Here is a 19,683-nt window from a genome sequence, read left to right as displayed (position 1 = left end):
ATCATTGCATTGATTGGGCCTCATAAAGGTCATGCTACTTCACAGTCTCATGTAAATGTACTGAGAGAAGCAATATTTAGAGGACAGAGGGTTTCTGGTTTTGGAAAAATTAAAAACAGAAAACTCAACAGACCCTAGAAAATACAATAGTATAAGTGGTAAAATAAACCACAGACATCCACACAAACTGGCAACCACATGTGCACAAACTTTACTCACAATAAGGGACACCTGGAAATAGTTATAGCAAAGCGATTAGGAGAATGACAGGTAAAGCATTAGTCAAATCACTTCCCTAGATACTACAACAAAGCCTCAAAATGGCTCCTGCCTAACCTTATCCCCCAGATTCACCAGACTAAGGTCTGTAAAAAATGATATACTTTTTTTTCTTTCAGCAAAGGAATCATTTAGCTATTTTTTTCCTTAAAAAGTCAGAGGAGAATAAAAAAAAAAAAAGTCAGAGGAGGGACGGAACCAATATAGAAATGTACAAATATGGGGCCTCCCTGGTGGCCTAGAGGTTAAGTCTCAGCACTCTATCCACTATGCCTGTGTTCGATCCCCAGCCCGGGAACTAACCCATGTATGGCACAGCAGACCTCTCCCGTCTCACCCACTGCTCCCCTTAGCTCTGTGTTTTAGTAAATCAGTCAATTCTGCTCCCCACTCTGCCTCTGGTGAATCCTCTCATCCTCTGTACCTATGGGCTGTACCCCAGTCCTTCTATGCAAAAAAAAAAAAGAAAGAAATGTAGGAATATAAGAATAAACAAAATGATCCCTAATATATTTCCAGAAAAACATTTCCTTGAAACATGAACATTTAATATGTAAAATAGCATGCATGAAAAGTTTTATTGTAAATTTTAGATAAATAATTGGTTCTTACCCAAATTGAAGGACAAAGGGGAATGCACTCCAAGTCAATGTTTGAGCTAAAGATAGTTTCCAGCTCTGTAGCTCCTTCCTTGCTGTTCCCCTCAAGTATATGTACACACTCTTTTTATATTAAAGGGGAGACACTCAAAGACATCCTGCAATTAAATACTCCACCCACCCTGAAATTTGATTTTTAGCCAAAATCCGTGACTTGTGGAAAGTGCTGGTGCATCATGTACCAAGAATTCTTAATCTTTGTACATAAATGTTTAAACCTAAGGACAACATCAAATAATCCCTTTAGGGGAAATAACTAAATGATCTCCTGTTTTAGTATCAGTTACTCAAGCTAACATTATTTTGGTTCTAAAAGATCTTAAAATCTTGGGACCTTGACACTGCCCTTCCAGACCTTCCTTGACAGGTCTCTTGGCAGACACTGAGTCGATGGCTCGGCCAGTCTGCACAGCTTCAGTACACAGAGTTTCAAAAGCAAAAAGTAAGGAACAAACAATGAGAGGGAAGCAGGACTTGATGGGGGCTTTTACCTATTCTGTTTATGGTCCCGAGTGTGATGCGCTGTCATCCTAAGCTAGATCATCCCTCTTCAGACCAGTCCCTCTAGCATTCTCAATTTAAATGAAAAAAAGTTTTTCTAATAAGTTCAGAGAAATAAAGGAAGGCTGTAAATAAGAAGTCTATCTTAAATGGAGTGGCAAAGGAAATAATAGCCCTCAAGCCTTGGGCTCCATGCAGAACAAATGTTAATTGCAAAATTTGGATTCAGCTATGTATAGTTGGCATGACTTAATTATGAACAAATGCAATTCATTTTTAAATGTTACCACATCCCAAAAGAATTTAGGGAACTAATTCCAGACCAGCACAGTAAAATAATTGTAACAGCTAAAACCTTATCTAGAACTCAGTCTATGCTACATGCAGTTTTATGGGACTTTTGAGATACATGTCTTAACAGCTTCATTCTTACAACTACTCAATAATCCAGGCACTGCTCTTATTGTCCCTATTTTGCAGATGAACACACTGAGGCACAGAGAAATTAGGTAACTCGTCTCAGCGACATACTCCTAAGACATAGAGCTAGAATTTGAACTAAGTAGGCTGGCTCCAAAAACCACATGCCTAATCTAATTTATACAAGTCAGGTGAGAAAGGTTAAAAGGAATTGTAAGTAGATTTTTGAAGCCAGTCTGCCACAGCATCTTCACCCATTTCACCCACCTCCATTGTAGCTTGGAATATTCTGAGCAGTCCTCCCCATCTGCATGGGGCTTAGATTATGGACATCAGGCTTATACTCTGAGAGAAGAGATACAAAGTGCTTTCACCACTGGGAGAGTCACCATGAGAAGTTTGTTATACTTTGGAGGAATTAATTCTGTTCACTGCTCATCCTGACTCAGTTGTTAAAATTCTTGTTATCAAGAGCACATGAGTTTCAGCATAAAAACCATAGACTCATGGACAGATGAGCTTGGGCCAGTGCTGGGGACAAGGAGGGGCAGGGGAGGGACTGTACATTCTAGATATTTTGTTAAATAAAATAGTCTTGACAAGGTTTTATGTTTAGTATCCTAAAACATTTTTTAAAAATTTTTTATTACCGGTAAGCATTTATTTGTTAATCTAGGTCACATGAACATTGGTTTCATCATCTAAAAAATAAGACTTCAGTTAGAGTTTTAACAAAGTCATAACATCTTGCAAAAGCATGTAATAAAATCAAACTATTGTTGAAAAGAATTCAGTTATTCATTCAACAGGTAAATCCTTCATTCAAAGTACAATACTGCATGGTTCTTATCATAAACATCATTCAAATTTTACAGATTAAAATAGATACCCAAGAATGAGACTCGTTAAATAATAATTCAACCAAGTTCACTGAGTTGCAGCTAGGGTTGAAACCAAACTTGTCGAAACTCAAAGCAAGACATTTTTTCTAATATCAGCTAAAACAGAGGGAAGATTAGAATGGTAGTTTTCCTTCTTACATCTGTGACTGGTTTATTAAGCAAAATTAGTCTAGTTTCCCTTTAGGCTATTCTTTATAAAGGACTGAATCATTTTGGTTTCTAACTAGTACAACGACATCATCCAACATAAAAGTACAGTAGTTTATAGAAACTTTAAAAGACAAAATATGAAAGACAAGGGCTACTACTTAACAAATCAATTAATAAAATTACCAGTTTTAAGCAAACATGAATTTCTGCCATAGTCCCCCTTTTTAAGATTTCATAGAACTATACTTCATTTTCAAAATTAACCTAATTTGACTGTGATCTCTTTTCCTGATTTTGGGGGTCACAGTTTTGAAATCTTGCATGTCCCTATTTACAACCAACTTCTCCAATATTGTCATTAAAATACAAGAAACTAACATTTATTGCCAGGGTAACAGCCAGTTGCTGCATTTGGAATACTCACCCAAATGTTTCATAACATAGACGTCACCACACCAGATTTTTTTCTGGTGTCACAGATCAAAATACTTATCAACACAGTCCAAAGCTAGACATATGTGTCCTGGTTTACTATAAGCCACATCAAAAGTCAGGGCATATTTTTCACACTGCATTCACAAGAATGTAAGTTAATCACACACAATAATTCTCACCAGAATAAGCCAAGGGAACTTCCCCCCATTTCATCAGAGAGCATCTTAGATGCCACTTTCCTTCTATTTTTCCTGATAAAAATGTTTTCTGGGGGCAGAATATGTGTGGTGTTAGATGGTGTCTCCGTGCCTCAGGAGAAGACCCTGAGCTCAGTTCATCTTCTGTGTCATCCTAGACAAAACACACGTGTCCTTTTGATCTTCTTTGCCATACTCCAAACTTTAGAGTTTCTCAACAACACTTAGCGCCTTCTCTTCAGCCTCCTCTTGGTATCGCCCAATTCTCCCTGAAAACTCAGAAGCAGCAGGTATATATTCTATGACAAACTGGAATTAGCAAAGACTTTTTATCTTCAGGAATAAAGTCCTGATTTCTTCCAACCCTCCTGCCCTCCTTTGCCCCTAAGAAAAGCAGCTTTTTTCATAGTCTCATCACAGTGATAGCAGTTTTCAAGCCAAACTTTCCATCTCTGATTGACTTCTCTTCCTCACATATTGACTTATTGCTATATTTCTCACATAGCTGCTATAGGTTTCACCTGCAAAGTACATCCTCCCTGCAACTATTTCCCCCACTTTCACTGACACCTTCCGTGTCTGAGTCACTATCTTCTCTCACTTGGATTTTAACAGTAACATTGGAATTGTCCTTCCTGTTTCCAACAGTGCAACTTTTTCAGACTATTCCTTAGAGAGGGGTTACAGTGATCCTGTTAAAAAATATTTCACAGAACTATGAAGCCGAAGTCAAATCTTGTAAACTCCCAATGTCTTCCCACCTTACCTAGAGGAAAAGACAACACCAATTCAGCAGCTATGAGGACCCACTAAGTGAAGTCACACATCACCTCTCTGACATGTCCTCTCCCACCTGTGTCCTCCTTGCAATTCCTACTCTGCACTTGTTCGCCTTCTGTTTGGATCCTCCCAGCTACCCACAAAGCTAACTGTCTCACCTTCTCAAAGTCAACATTCCAGTGGCATCTTCTCAAGGAGACTTAGCCTGACGACTCTATTTTCTTTCAATTACTTTTTTGCTTCAGATTACTTTTTTTAATTGAGGTGAAATTTACATAACATAATCATTTTAAAGTGACAATTCAGGGGCATTTAGTACCTTCACAATGTTGTGCAACCACTACCTCCCTCTAGTTCTAAAGTAGTTCCATCACCCCAAATAAAACCCCATACCATTAGCAATCCCTTCATTCTCATATCCCCTAGAAAACATCAATCTACTTTCTGCCTCTCTAGTACCTACTCCTAATATTTCATATCCATGGAATGATACAGTAAGGGCCTTTTGTGTTAGGCTTCCTTTATTTGTTATAGTGTTTTCAAGGTTTATCCACTTTGAAGCATATATTAGTAATTCATTCTTTTTAATGATTGAATAATATTCCACTTTGTTTATCCACTCAAACTTTAATGGACATTTGGGCTGCTTCTACCTTTAACTATGGTGAAAATGCTGCTATGTACATTGGTTTCCAATACATGCTTAAAATCTGATTAATTTTAAATTGCATTGCAATGTCCTCTTCCTTATTTTCTATCTCCTTACTCTGTTCAGGACTTTTTCTAGAGCCCTTGTCACCTTGTAACATTTTATTTATGCATTGTATTTATTGTTTATATTCTGTTTTCTTCGACTAAGATACAAGATCCATGAGGAAAGATATCTTTGTTTTACCTACTGATACAACTCAAATGCCTGGAACAGCTCCTGGCACAAAGTGAATGCTCACGTTTTTCTCTGAATCAAACAGTACAGTCACTAGGTAGGGAGGTTGTGTCTGAAAAATAATGATTTTATAAATGGATCTGAACACAAGCAATATGCCCTGTACCATATTATTGCATCTTTCTTAAACTGCCTTTTTTCTTTTATCTCATGGTAAGAGGAGGCCCAAGTCACCTTTAGAAGGCCCCATGGCAATACCTGGGACTCAGAAGGGATTGAACACTGAGTAAGCTAGAGGAGCTCTATGGACTGAAAAAAGATAAGGCCTCCCTGGTGGCACAGCGGGTTGAGTGCTGCGCTGTGAAGCTGTCCACAGCCTCTGCGGTACAGGTTCAATTCCCAGCCAGGGTGATTCCCACATGGTGTGGAAGACCTCTCCTGTCTAGCGCTGCTCTCCTCAGCAGTGTACTTCGGTCCATCTGCCTGTTCTGTTCCCCACTCTGTCTCTGGTGAATCCTCTCACCCTCCTGCACCTCTGGCCTGTACCCTGGTTCTTGTATAAATAAATAAAATCTTTTTAAAAAGATAAAGAAAAAAGACAGGAGGGAGAAACAGGCATTGGCCATATGAAAGCCAGGCAGCACTCCAAGGATTAGTCCATGTGAAATGACCAAATTATACTAAGGCTCCTTGGAGACTAATATTTTATAATCACTGTATAATCTCTCCCATACTAATTCCACAGAACCTATTGCTGCAATCTTTATTTGTCATCCAACTAATGGATGTCTTCCTTTGTCTCTGGGTCAGAGACATAAATAATGTTTATTTTCCCAACATTAGAATTAGCATCTATACCTCCCAAGAGAATTCTAAAAATTTGCTTGGAAAATCAAAGTACTTATATTGTTAAGGTATAAGAACAAATTTGGAGGACTTATACAACCTGGCTTTAAAACATAGTATAAAGTGTGGTATTGGTAGATCAAAGGGTCAGAAAATAGGGTCCAGAAATAGATTCAAACATAGACAATAGGGCCTCCCTGGTGGTACAAGGGATTAAGACACAACCTATGAAGCTATCCGCAGACACTGCAGCACAAGTTTGATCCCCGCCAGGGAGCTACCCACATGGCACAGCAGACCTCCCCTGTCTCACCCGCTGCTCCCCTCAGCAGTGTATTTCAGTCAGTCTGCCTGTTCTGTTCCCCACTCTGCCTCTGGTGAATTCTCTCACCCTTCTGCGCTTCTGACTGTACCCAGTGCTTGTATAAATAAATAAACAAACAAACAAATAAATAAATCTTAAAAAAAAAGAATATCTGCACTTCAAAATCATCATTATAGTTTAAATATGCCAATTCACAAATTAAGGTAAAATGCTCATAATTTATATATCTGATGAGAGACTTCTAGCTACACTTCATACATAAGTTTTACAAGTCAATATGGGGAAGAAAAACTAAACCAATATAAAAAATGAGAAAAAGTCTTGAACTGAGATTTCACAATGGAAACAATCAGCCAACAAATATGTAGAAGATGTTCAAAGTTATTAGTCATTAGAGAAGTGCAAATAATTAAAACCACAATGAAATTCAACCTCATAGCTAATATTACAAAGACTAATAATAATGTGTAATAATAATAATAATGTGTAATAATAATAATAATAATGTGTAATAATAATATTACAAAGACTAATAATAATGTGTTTCCAAGGGTTTAGCACAACTCAAACTCCCGTACATTTCTGGTGGGGGTTTAAATTTGTTTGGCAGTCCCTGATAAACACTTGGTGTATGAGCCAAGAACTATTCTCTTAGGATTTGCCCAAAGAAAATAAAAACTTGCTCCCTCAGAAAGACTTCATACGTAAATGTTCTTAAATGCTTGATATCCACCAACAGGTAAATGGATAAACATATTCATATGATGGAATGTTACTCAGTAAGAAGGAATTGCTGATTCATTCAATGAATGAATCCCAGAAACATGTTATATGAATAAGCCAAGTGTAAAGGAGTGTACTATCTGATTTCATTTATATAATTTTCTAAAGCTGCAAAGCTAAAGAGTGACTACTTGTGATGGAAGATGAGGGAGTCCAATTAGCTGTAAAGGAACATGAGAAAAATTTATAGGATGACATTTATTGAAATGATGATTTCATAGGGTATCCATTTGTCAAAGTTTATCGAACCTTATACTTAGAATCTGTTCATTTTATTTTAAATAAATTATATCTTAGTAAGTTGACAAGCAAAACAAAAAGTTGAACTCTACCCTATGGATCAACAATTCCACTTATAGTACTAACCATGGGGATTAAAACACATGTCTACTGGAGAATGACTAAAGGGGCTGCTGACAGAACACCATGAAGAATCTCAAAGGCATCATGTTCTGTAATTCAAGATTTTTTCAAAATAAAAAGTAATATTGCCCTTCCCTGCCAAAAATTGTGCTAAGGCAAAGAAATGAAACACAAAAGAATGTACATTGCATATTATACTTCTATGAAGACCAATGACAGACAAAATAATGTTTCCCTTTTAAAAAAAATTAAATTAACATCGCTCTACAACTCTATGTATGATTTAGAGGGATAGGATCACACTTTTTCAGATGTATGTTACCACAGCACAACTATCTCCAAGACACCAAGCAAATTGATTTATTTTACTGGAAATTATAAACAATATGCTCAAGATTGGAGGAATTTGATAGGAAATTCCTGGGGAATTGAACTTCCTGGAGAAAAAGATGTTTTCCTTATCGCTTGGGATGACGATTCTATTTATAAATACAATCACCAAATTTCATTCAGTGCTTAATATCTGTTATTTTTCAAGAAAGCAAGATAGAAGAAAATGAAGACATATTCTTCCACATATCTAATAGGAATTCCAAGACCAGATTCATTTCTGGGACACCAGGAGAAATCTCTACTAGAGGTGCTGCCAATACTTTATCAACAAGCTTCCCATAATAACTAATATGTAGAGGAAATTACTAATTTTTTTTGGAAAATGATTCCAAGAACAAATTGTCCAAAACAAATCTGTGATCTTTTCCTCTCAAAAATTTTCAATGTTTTCCCTCTGAATTTACTTCAATTCATCCATCTTACATGAAGGAGAATTATCAAGGCTTATTTGTAACCTCTTGGGTAAAGCAAATATGGCTCAGTATCTGACAGATATAACGCCACCTAGGTACTACCCAGTCAGAAGGACACCAGCTGCTGCCAGAGAGCTTGGCCTAACTTACGGTTTTATGGACTGTGAGAGACCCCAAGAAAGGGCAGTGGAGGGTAGTAGGTGAGCCTGAGGCAGGTGTTAATAGAAGTGTTTAAACTATTATGGTAGCACAACCATGCATTGCTTAACTGGAAAACATATTCTGAGAATGCATTGTTGGGTGATTCTGTTATTGCACAAGCATCATAGAGTATACTGACACAAATTTAGATAGTGTGACCTACTACATACCTAGGTTGTATGGTATAGGCCATTGGAACCACCTTCTACGTAGGTTTGTCTTTGACAAAAATGTCATTAATCAACACATGACTGTATATACCAACCCTGCATCCACTAAGCTGGTAAGAGCAAAATATTAAACTCAGATATCCAATTAGGGCCTGTTAGCTGTCAATGCACCAAACAGAGCAGAAAGAAGCAAAATATCTGCCCATGTGAAATTTACATCCTCGTAGAAGACAACTATATATATCACAAGGGGTAGGGCACACAGTGATATATGTTGATGGGGGATGAGAGGAGAGAATAAAGGAGAATTGGAAGAATGCAACTTTAGGTCAGGTGACCTGGGAAGGTGCAATAGGAAGGTAGGGCAGTGACATTTGATAAACAAGGGGAAGGCAGTGTGAGGACCCCAAAGCAGAAGCATGTCCAGTGTGTTTAAAGAGCAGCAGGGAAACATGAGGCTTGAGTGGAGAGAGAAATGTCAGAGAAGGGAGAGCGGGTTGGAGAGATTTGGAGACCAGATCACACATGACCTCCTGAGTCATCCTCACCACTCTGGCTTTTACTCAGTAAATATTGGAGGGTATCAAGCCAAGGAAATGTGGGACTGGACATTGGCTTTAGCAACAACACTCTGGGTGCTGAGAGGCAAGGACTGTAGGAAAAACAGATTAGGAAACTATGAGATTGTCAGGTAAGAGGGAGATGATGGCTTGGACCAGGAGGTGTAGAAATGTAGGTGGTGATACCAGGTTGGATTTTGGATATAATCTGATGGTAGAGCTGATGGAATTTCTTGATAGATAGAATATAGAGTATGAGGAAAAGAGGGCAGTCAGAGATGACACCAAGTTTTGGGGCTGAGCAAATGGACAAAGGCCATTGTTATTTTCTGAAATGGGAAGACTGGCGATAAAGCAGACTTTAGAGTAAGGCGATAAAGTTTGGACATTTTAGCTTGACATGTCTGTAGACACACATTTGAAGATAACAAATCATCAATGGGATATTTGCTTTTCAATTTCAGGAGGAATATTTGGGATCCTGAATTAAAATTGGGGGCATGTAAGATATAAATTTAGAGTACCTCAGTGTATAGATGAAAGCAAATCCATGAAACCAGATGAGATCTTTAAGAGTAAAAATAGACATATCACAAGGAGACAAAAGAGCATTTTCTTATTTCACCATGAAACATGCCGGTGGGGAAAGGTGTTAATTTTGCCCTAAAAGATAATCTTGTATTACCACTGTGGAATGCTGAAAATATAGCCTGAAGTAACCAGAATTTGTGATTCAGATCAGCCTCAGAACCTACACCTTAACGATGATACTGGAGTAAATTAAATACCCTACCAGCAATAAAAGACATTGTTATAGGGCCTCCCCGGTGGCGCAGCGGTTGAGCGCTGGGTTGCGAAGCTGCCCGCAGCCTCTGCAGCGCCGGTTCGATCCCCGGCTGCTCCCTGGCCACCGGAGGAGGGTCCCACATGGTGCGCAGACTTCTCCTGCCGCCTGCTGCTCCCCTCAGCAGTGTACTTTGGTCCTTCTGCCTGCTCTGCTCCCCGCTCTGGCTCTGGTGAATTCTCTCACCCTCCCGTGCTTCTGACTGTACCCAGTGCTTGTATAAATAAACAAACAAACAAATAAAATAAATAAAAAAATAAAACATGCCTTTATTAAAAAAAAAAAAGACATTGTTATAGACACTTTTTTTTTTTTTTTTGGCTTTTTTTCTTCATGGGGCAAAGCAGGTTGGAGTGAAAAAAAGTTTTGTTTTTGTTTTTAAAAAAAGAGACAGAAAAATTAAAAATGAAAGATAACACGTAAAAGCCACATGCTCCAAGCATAGAAAGCCTGCCCGAAAGCTGTGACTCACCACAAGCATCTCACATACTAGCTCCTACTCAGTGTATGCTTAATAAATATTTGTTAATCATTTGAAAAACACAAACAATTACTCCACTTCTACATAAGGGTAATGTCTGACATGTTCTCTTTGCTTTGCTTTCCTTTTTTTTTTTTTTTTGCCTCTTCCTTTCCTCTTAGGTGTTTTCTTATGTATAGCAATGGCTCTAATTGACAAAGTCAGCCTAGAGACACAATTACTCTGTCAAGGTATGTGTTCATGGAAAGGAACAGCAGCGTAGCTACTGAGGCAGCAGGGTACCTGCCACAGCAAAGGGGTAGAAAATGGACTTTATCATATAATTTCTCTGCTTCCAAAATGTATTCTAACAAACAGGAACTTCAAGAGATGTTCATAGGTCTTTGAGTTAAAAATAACAAGTTTAGGGGACTCCGTGGTGGTGCAATAGGTTAAGCACAGCACTGTGAAGCTATCCTCAGCCTCTACAGCACGAGTTCAATCCCTGGTGGGCTGGCCAGGGAGCTACCCACATGGCGCAGCAGACCTCTCTGCTTTGCCCACTGATCCCCTCAGCCGTGTATTTCAGTCAGTCTGCCTGTTCTGTTCCCCACTCTGTCTCTGGTGAATCCTCTCACCACCCCCTACAACTCATCTGGCCTGTACCCAAGGTCTTGTATGCATAAATAAATGAATCTTTAAAAAATAGTAATAACAAGTTTAAGAAACCTATGGGCAAACAAATTGCAAACAATCCTAATCCCACAGGATTCCTGAGATCTCTTATTACGCTGATACTCAGGGCACCGAGAACGGGAAACAATCTGCTGACCTTCCCAGACTCCTTTTCTCTGTCTGAATCATGTTGTCTTACGATCCTTTCTTTGTTTCTTTTTCCTATTTTGTTTAATTTCTTGTTTATTTTGCAAATAACCTTGTGGAACTTAAACCCACTTTGGGAACACTGCATTACTTGTTTCTTCATGCTTCAACTTTGTTAATAATCAGTTCAGACTATGATGGAATTCTGCCGCTGTCAATGTCTCCAGTTATCTCCATGTAGTGATTAAAACCGGTATCAGTCCTCAGCCTTTATTTAACCTTGAGCTCTAAGCAGCCTGAGTCACATTGAGAGATTTCTCCTCTTTCTTCAGGACCTGACTGACTGCTTCTTCACATCTCCTTTTCTCCCCATCATTCATGGTTCAGTGTGGGACCTCCTTTCCTCTCTATCTACACTCACTCTCCATTTGATGTCATCTAGTTTCCTGGTTTTTAAACATCATTTCTATATTGATTACACACCCAAAGGTAAGCTGCCATCCAGAGTTTCCTCCTGGGCTTTAGATTCAAATATCCACCTGTCACCTCAATACCTCTGCTTGTCTGTGTTCTAGACATCTCAAAATTAACTTGCTAAGACTGAATTCTTTTTCTCCACATCCTAACCAACATTTTTTGTTGCTAGTTTTTTTAATCATGCTCAGCAAAATTAGCCAGAAAGAAAGAGAAAAATACCAGATGGTCTCACTCATAGCAGGAATTTAGAAAACTTAAATAAGGGACCAGGAAAAATGCTAATTATAATAAAGTAAAAATCAAAATCAACAAGCAACTATAAACCAGAGACATACTATGGGGGGGGGGGAGGAAGGAGGAGAAAAACAAGGGGGCGGATTGTACAGGGACTATAACCAAGATGAAAATGCATACATTGTGCAAAAATGAAAAATGATGTAAAAAAATATAAAATTAAAAAAATAATAATAGAAAAAAAAGACTGAATTCTTATTCTTCACCAAAAGCTCTCCTTCCAACATTTATCATCTTAGTTGATGGCAACTCAATCTTTATAGTTCGTTGCACAAATCAAAATTTTTCCATGAATCCTTATATCTCACGTAACCCATTATCAAGTCCCACTGAATCTACTTTCCAAATATATTCAGAATTCAACTATGTGACCCCTACTCAGGGCCCTCACCATCTCTTGCCTGGATTACTGCAGTAGCCTCCAAATTAATCTCTTCAGTCTTCTGTCCTTCTCTCATGCCCTAGAATCTATGTTCAAAGCAGAAATAAGTATGATTCTTTAAATCCTCTCTTTTCTTCAGACCCTCCCCTTTTATTTAATGAAAACCAATTATCCATAGTGGACAAAAAGTTCCTCCATGATCTGCCACCACTCACAGCTCTCTGATCCAAATCCTTCTGTGTTCCTCATCCACATTCCACTACATGCACATTTTTCTTCTCCCTCTTTCCTAAACATCACAAGTTTGTTTCCATCTCAAAACATTTGCACCAGCTATTTCCTCAACTTGGAATTCTCTTCCTCTAGATATCTGTCTAGCTCACTCTCTCACCTCCTCTTTAATGAGGTTTATACTCCTCCCCAACTAACTCTGCACTCCCAACCTCCCTTTCTCTGCTCTACTTATAACCTTCTAATGTACTAAGTTCTTAACTTATTTACCATGTATATATATTATGTTTTGTCAGCTGTCCTTGGGGAAAGTCCTCAACAACATTTGAATGAATAAATGACATAAGCATGAAGGTAAATTTCCTTTCTAGATATATTTTATTTAACTGAATCTTTTTGTTTATAAGAATGTTAGATTGGAGGATGTCATTACAATAAGGGTAGAAATAAAAATAGAGACAGGTGGGTAAAATAACCCTGGGTTTGATCCTAAATCCCAGAAGCAAAAACCATCACATTCAAAGAAGAGGAGAACTAAAGTGACAAGAAACATGTATTGAAAGAAAGGGAAAAGCAAAAGACAAAAGCAGTCATGTTTGTATTAAACCTCTAATTTGCTCAAAATACACCTTAATGGCAGCAGAAGCCAAACCCATCCTAACATCATTTGTTTGTTATCATTATGTAATACTGTCTTCTTTTAGAAACCTTAAGGGAAAAAACATTATTGAGAAAATCAATCACTTTGCATGGGAGATAGTTTGCTAGAAAATTACTCCTCTAATGAGTAATTTCTCTGATGTTTCTTTTAAAAGTTGTTATATGTGGGCCTCCCCTGGTGGTGCAGAGGTTGAGTGCTGGGTTGCAAGGCTGCCTGCAGCCTCTGCAGCACAAGTTCAATCCCTGGTCACCGGCGAGGGTCCCACAAAAAAAAAAAAAAAGTTGTTGCACGTATCAGCAGTAAACTCACAGAGACTTGTTGAGGGAAATGCTCCAATTTTCAGGAAACGAAACTCAAAACTTTTTTGAAATGAAGAGAAGCATTTTTGAACATTCCAGCCAGAATATATCGAGCCCTGCTCAAGAATTTAAAAAAAAAAAAAAAAAAGTATTTTCACAACAGAACTCTCTGTCTTAACCTCTATGCTACTGGTCCTATAAACCCAAAGAAGCTTGTCCCTCTTAAATTGGGAGTCAAGAGACTCTGTGATTTCCTTTAGAGCTTAATGTTGCTGTTCAGGTGATGAATTGAAGGCATTCAGATACCAGTGTATAGTATGGACTTTTTTTATCCAAATTTCTAGCAGAGAGTGGCTGACATTTTTTCCATCAACTAAGAATAGAAGATTTATTCTTCTAAGACCTGTAAGTCCTAGGACCTATGGTAGGTCCAAGGGGTAGATGAGGAGAATGAAAAGCAAGAAAAAAAAAGAAAAGCAGGACCCTCAGATGCATCTGCACCCCACCCTCTTTCCTCAAGGATAAGTCCCCATGCTGGGAACCTCAGTGGGGTACAGTGTGGCCAAGAGAATGGGGGCTCCAGGGCACAGACTCGCCCCTCAGTTCCTTCATTGCACTGACTATAGGGTTTAAGAGTGGAAGTTGCAGGGAGGTCTCCATTCCCAGTTTAGAGTGGAATCAAATGGGCACCTATTTAAGAAAGTTATCAAAAGGCATAAGTGTCTTGGATAGAGCCTGTCATTTTTGGAATTCAAAGTTATTCATTCATCTGGGGATAAATTATAAGCTCTTGTCTGAATTTCAGTCACATCATTTTTATTATTTTCCCTCAGAACATTGTCCCTTCCCCCAGGGGCTTGGTAACAAATGGCCCCAGAACCCATCCCATAGATTCCACCCAACAATTCTTGTGCCCGTACCTAGTCCTACTGTACTGAACCCAAGGTTTCACCAGGATTTGTGTGGCACTGTGTTAGATTTGAGTCAGCCAGTCTTAGTTGAATGTCTGCTTCATAGAATTATCATATGAGAATAAGAAATGGTGTATGGGAAGCATTTGGCTAGGATTTGGCCCGAAGCAGTCTCTCAGTAAATAATTATCATTGCTGCTGCTGCTATGTTATGACAAGTGTGCTAAGGACAGCTGTGTCCCAGTCAAGTTGGAGCCTCCCACCCTTTGCTCAGATCCGCTCTGTCATTCCATTTCCCCATTTTTCCCTGGCTGAGGCTAGTCCTTAGTAAAACTAAAGGACAACACAGGGGAAAACTTCATGACATTGTTCTTGGAAATGATTTTATGGAAGTGACACCAAAAGGATAGGAAAATAAACAACAACATAAAAAGAAAAAGAGGGGCCTCTCTGGTGGCGCAAGGGGTTAAGCACCACACTATGAAGCAATCCGCAGCCTCTGCAGCAAGAGTTCAATCCCCCAGTTGGCCAGGGAGCTACCCACATGGCGCAGCAGACTTCTCCTGTCTTGCCTGCTACTCCCCTCGGCAATGTATTTCAGTGGATCTGCCTGCTCTGCTCCCCACTCTGTCTCTGGTGAATCCTCCCACCCCCACACCTCTGGCCTGTACCCAGCTCTTGTATGCATAAATAAATAAATCTTTGAAAAAAAAAAGAAAAAGAGTAGGACTACATCAAATTAAAAAGCTGCTATGCAGGAAAAGAAACAATCAAGTGGAAAGACAACCTACAGAATCAGAGAAAATATATGCAAACCATATATCTGATAAGGAATTAATTTCCAAAAGATAAAAGGAGCTTTAGCAATCAATAACAAAACAATACAAACCAAATTAAAAATGGCCAAAAGACTGACTAGACATTTCTCAAAAAAAATATACAATGGCCACAGGCACATGAAAAGACTCTCAACATCACTAATCAATGGGGATATACGAACCAACACCACTTCACAGGTGTCAACTGACATCTTGGCTGGGATGTGGAGAAAGTGAAAAACTTATCCACTGGCTATGGGAATGCAGAAGGGTACAGATGTTACGGAAAACATTGTGAAGACTTCTGACAAAATTTAAAATAGAAATAGCATATGATCCTGCAATCTCACTTGTGGTATTTATCCAAAAAAATTGAAATAAGGATCTCTGGGAGCTATTAGTACTCACAGGTTCATTGAAATACTATTCACAGTTGCCAATATGTGGCAACAGCCTAATGAGTTTCTGTGGATGAATGCATAAAGAAAACCTAGTTCATGTGCACAAAGGAAAGCTATTCAGCCTGAACCTGGATGACACTTTGCAAACTGGTGAAATACACCAGTCACAGAAGAACAAATACTGCATGATCCCACTTACAAGAATATCTTGGAAACTCAACTACAGAGAGTCAAAGAGTGGAATGGCGTTTGCCTGAGGCTAGGGTGAGGGGAGGCTGAAATGGGAGGCAATCAGCAAGCATAAACTTTCAGTTAGAAGAGGTGAGTAATTCCTAGGGAGCTACTGTACAATACCATGCCTCTACTTAACACTGATAATACACCTAAATTTTTTTTAAGATAGTAGATATGTTAAGGGTTTACGACAATGAAAAAAAATTTTTAAAAGACCACTATGAGGGGGCTCCCTGGTGGTGCAAGGGGTTAAGACACAACCTATGAAGCTATCTGCAGCCACTGCAGCACGTCGATTCCCCCACCACCAGGGAGCAACCCACATGGCGCAGCAGACCTCTCCTGACTCACCTGCTGCTCCCCTCAGCAGTGTACTTCAATTTGCCTGTTCTGTTCCCCCCCCCTCTCTGGTGAATCCTCTCACCCCCCACACCTCTGGCCTGTACCCCAGTTCCTGTTTGCATAAATAAATAAATCTTTAAAAAAACAAAAAAGCCCCCTATGGAGAACCCAATCTGCCTTGTATATTCCTTCCTTTCTCTCATAACCTGACTTGGTGTTGCTAGAGTTTTGTTCCATACCAAAGCATGTTTCCCTCTAATCTTAACTAGTGCCCTATTCCACGCACCCACCATACACACATATACATACACTCACAATATTAGCATCACCAATGCTGGGAGACTTCTGCGTTGTGTTCTACCCACAAGAGTACATTTGCCCTTGGACACCAGTCTGACATTCTCCTACTGGAAAGGCAGGTAGACAAAGACACTCTCGACACCTACTTGAGCTATTAGTCCACAGCTTCAAACATAAAGGCACCTAGTTAGCAAAGTATTTTGAGGCTAATTCCTTCATCTAAACAATTTTCTCAAGAACAGAGAAACTGATGTTCTGCTGGGGATTCTGCCACATTCCTTCAGCAGCCAAAGCAGTGTGCCTGCAAGGCACACAGATAAAAGTTCCCAGAGCAGGAAAGGGAAAAAAATAATGACACTGATGAGGGCGACATTAAGTGTTTACTGTGAGCTAGGTACTGCACTAAGCATTTTACACCCTATTAATCATTAGAAACACCCCTTGAGCCTGGTATTAGCAATAATATTTGTTTTACGGGTGTGGGATACAATCATTAAGGAATTTGGATTGTTACTGGGCAGGGAGAGGGGCACCACAGACTCCCCCCCTTCAAACCTGCCTCTCTACATAGATTCTGCCATCCGCGTCCCACCAACACAAAACATATGAGACTTTAATGGGAAGGAACTTTAAAACAATTAGGAAACAATACAGGAAAGGCAAAGAACATAGTTTCTAAATCAAGTACCCAAAGTTACCCGTCCCCTCGTGAGTAAAAGTCTACCCAAGTAGGATTGGCCCAGAGCAAGGCCCCAAAGTCTGCCACATGTCAAAAGCATCTTCCAGTGGGGACCCACAGAAAAGGATTAGAAACCACCAGACAAGTCTGGAAGGAAAAGAGCAAAATCAAAATCAAGACAAAAACCACTATTGTCAACTCCCCACAGGTCTCTCACCCACATCTGTTTCAACCAGTGTGCCTCCTCCAGGTCTCCTTCTGGCTCTCCATTCTGCTTCCTTCCTTCCTCAGTCTCCTCTGCAGCTTCTTCTCTCCCTGCTCAGCTCCACCCTCCCTTGGGTGGGGCAGGGAACCTGGAAACTCCCCCTTTACTGAGGACCACCCTGTTACAGGATGAGTTGTCTAGAGTCACATATCTATTAAGTCTAAGAGCAGGGGATACATGCAGGTCTGCAGAAGTTCAGAGATTTCTGTCTTAAATACAACACATGGAATAGCAGAAATGGGATGACAATAACCACTTTGCGATCTGAGGGAAAACTATACACGAATAGTTTGACCTCCAGAGCAAGTGAGATAATTGCTACAGCCAGAAGAAGATTACATCCCATTTCTTTCCTCTTGGAGGAAGTTATGAGAGCTGACAATCAGTGGGTAAGGCTTTAAGGTCAGCTCTCCCACTTTCGAACCTATTCTTCGTAGGGCAGCCTCTAAAAAAAAGGAATGAAACCATCCACCAGAGGGTCAAGCAGGCTCCCATGGTAAGTGTGAACTCAAATGGGTTTTTCACTCCCTACCCCCAGAAAGCCTGCCCTCACCACTCACATATGCTCTCCTCATAACCACCATTTCAACTTCCCATTTGAGATTTCCATCTCCCTGATGAATTTTCCCCACACTACATAGCTCTCACTTGATCTTTCTGTCCAGCAGTGACTTACTTCCCAAGGTCTTTTCCTTTCTTCAACATCTGAGTAGATTCTACCTCTGGATTTTAATAGATTCCAGAAAGAATAATTCTGAAATATGAGCACTGCAAGTCCTCTTCTTTCCCTACCTCCAACAGATTGCTTCTAACGCATTAGACCAAATTTTCATATTGCACAAAGAAGTCTTCAAAAGACTTCATTAATCTGTAACTTGGTTTCCCGATTAATAATACAACTTTTTTCAAACACAAAAAATTGATAGCAATATTGTTATTAACCTAATTTATTTTTTAAATCTGAATGCCTATTTTATTTCCATTAGAAAAATATTACTATATAAAATTTTGGTCCACTTCTCCTTTACCTCCAAAATATTCAAATTTGAATACTTTAATTTTATTCAAATATTATTATTTGCTTATTTTTGATTTTGATTACTTTTGATTTTGATTAAATTTGATTATTTGATTTTATTCAAAAATTATTATTTCTCAGGAGTGGTAGCTCATCTTTCCTACATGCTATTTTTCTTTACTTTTATTTATTGAGTAAAGACGTACTGTGTGTCTCTTTACCCACATCCAGAAACATGAATGTGCGTAACTGTAATCTGTAATATCAGTAATAGGATTCATCATTTATGTTCAGTTACCCTTATTATATGGTATTTCTGTAATAACCAGATATTGTAGTCAATCTTACATTTTCCAGCATCAATTGTCAAAATTAAAATGTAAAAAAATTATTAAAATTTCAGACTAAAATTTCATCCTCTTTAAGACAAAAGTATTTTTGAAAAATATCGCAAAACACTTACCATCAGCGAATCTCGGACCTGAGTTCTTTCTTCCTCAACTTCCAACCAATCGAGTTTATTAACTCTAAATACCAATCTCTTCTATAGTTCTAGGCTAATTGCAATAGCTTTTGTTTTTTTAAAACCTCCCATCTTCTTTATCAGTTAAGACACAGGAACTGGATGACTGATTAGTTGAAACTGAAGAACCGTACTATTGTCAAAAGTCAACTTCAGTTTTCTGTACTTGAAAGATCTCTGATAAAGCTATGCTTCCAATTTTAATATTGTCTCCATAGAGAGCCACATTTCATCTTAACTCTATTTTACCTCTCTTGTGGGTAACTTTTTTAGCAAAACTCCCCTATTCCATGTTGGTGGCAGATCATTCAGTGCCCTTAGAGTGTGTTGGCAGCTGTGACTTTCTGTAAGCTGCAACCCTAAGAGCATCAATACTCATTTCTGCATCAAGTTTCATTTTCTCTGCCTCAATGTAAATGTTTTGGAAACTCTGATACATATTGGGTACTAAAGCATATG

General features: G+C 38.9%; 1 protein-coding gene across 2 annotated transcripts in view; it reads right to left on the bottom strand.

Annotated features, from left to right (window-relative positions):
- Positions 1-19,241, bottom strand: part of IL1RL1 (interleukin 1 receptor like 1) — a 33,866-nt gene extending 14,625 nt beyond the window's left edge. The window contains exon 1 of one of the 2 annotated variants that reach the window (XM_037528930.2): positions 19,165-19,241. The gene's annotated coding sequence lies outside the window, so the exon portion shown is untranslated. Of the gene's footprint in view, positions 1-17,639; positions 17,729-19,164 lie in introns of those variants that run through there. The other variant, XM_037528931.2, reaches the window with a different exon arrangement.
- Between the last annotated feature and the right edge of the window lie 442 nt (positions 19,242-19,683).

This window comes from Talpa occidentalis, unplaced genomic scaffold (genome assembly GCF_014898055.3).
Source record: "Talpa occidentalis isolate TD23 unplaced genomic scaffold, MPIMG_talOcc4v2.1 talOcc4.5, whole genome shotgun sequence".
Lineage (NCBI taxonomy): Eukaryota > Metazoa > Chordata > Mammalia > Eulipotyphla > Talpidae > Talpa > Talpa occidentalis.
This window is presented reverse-complemented; position numbering and strand designations above follow the sequence as displayed.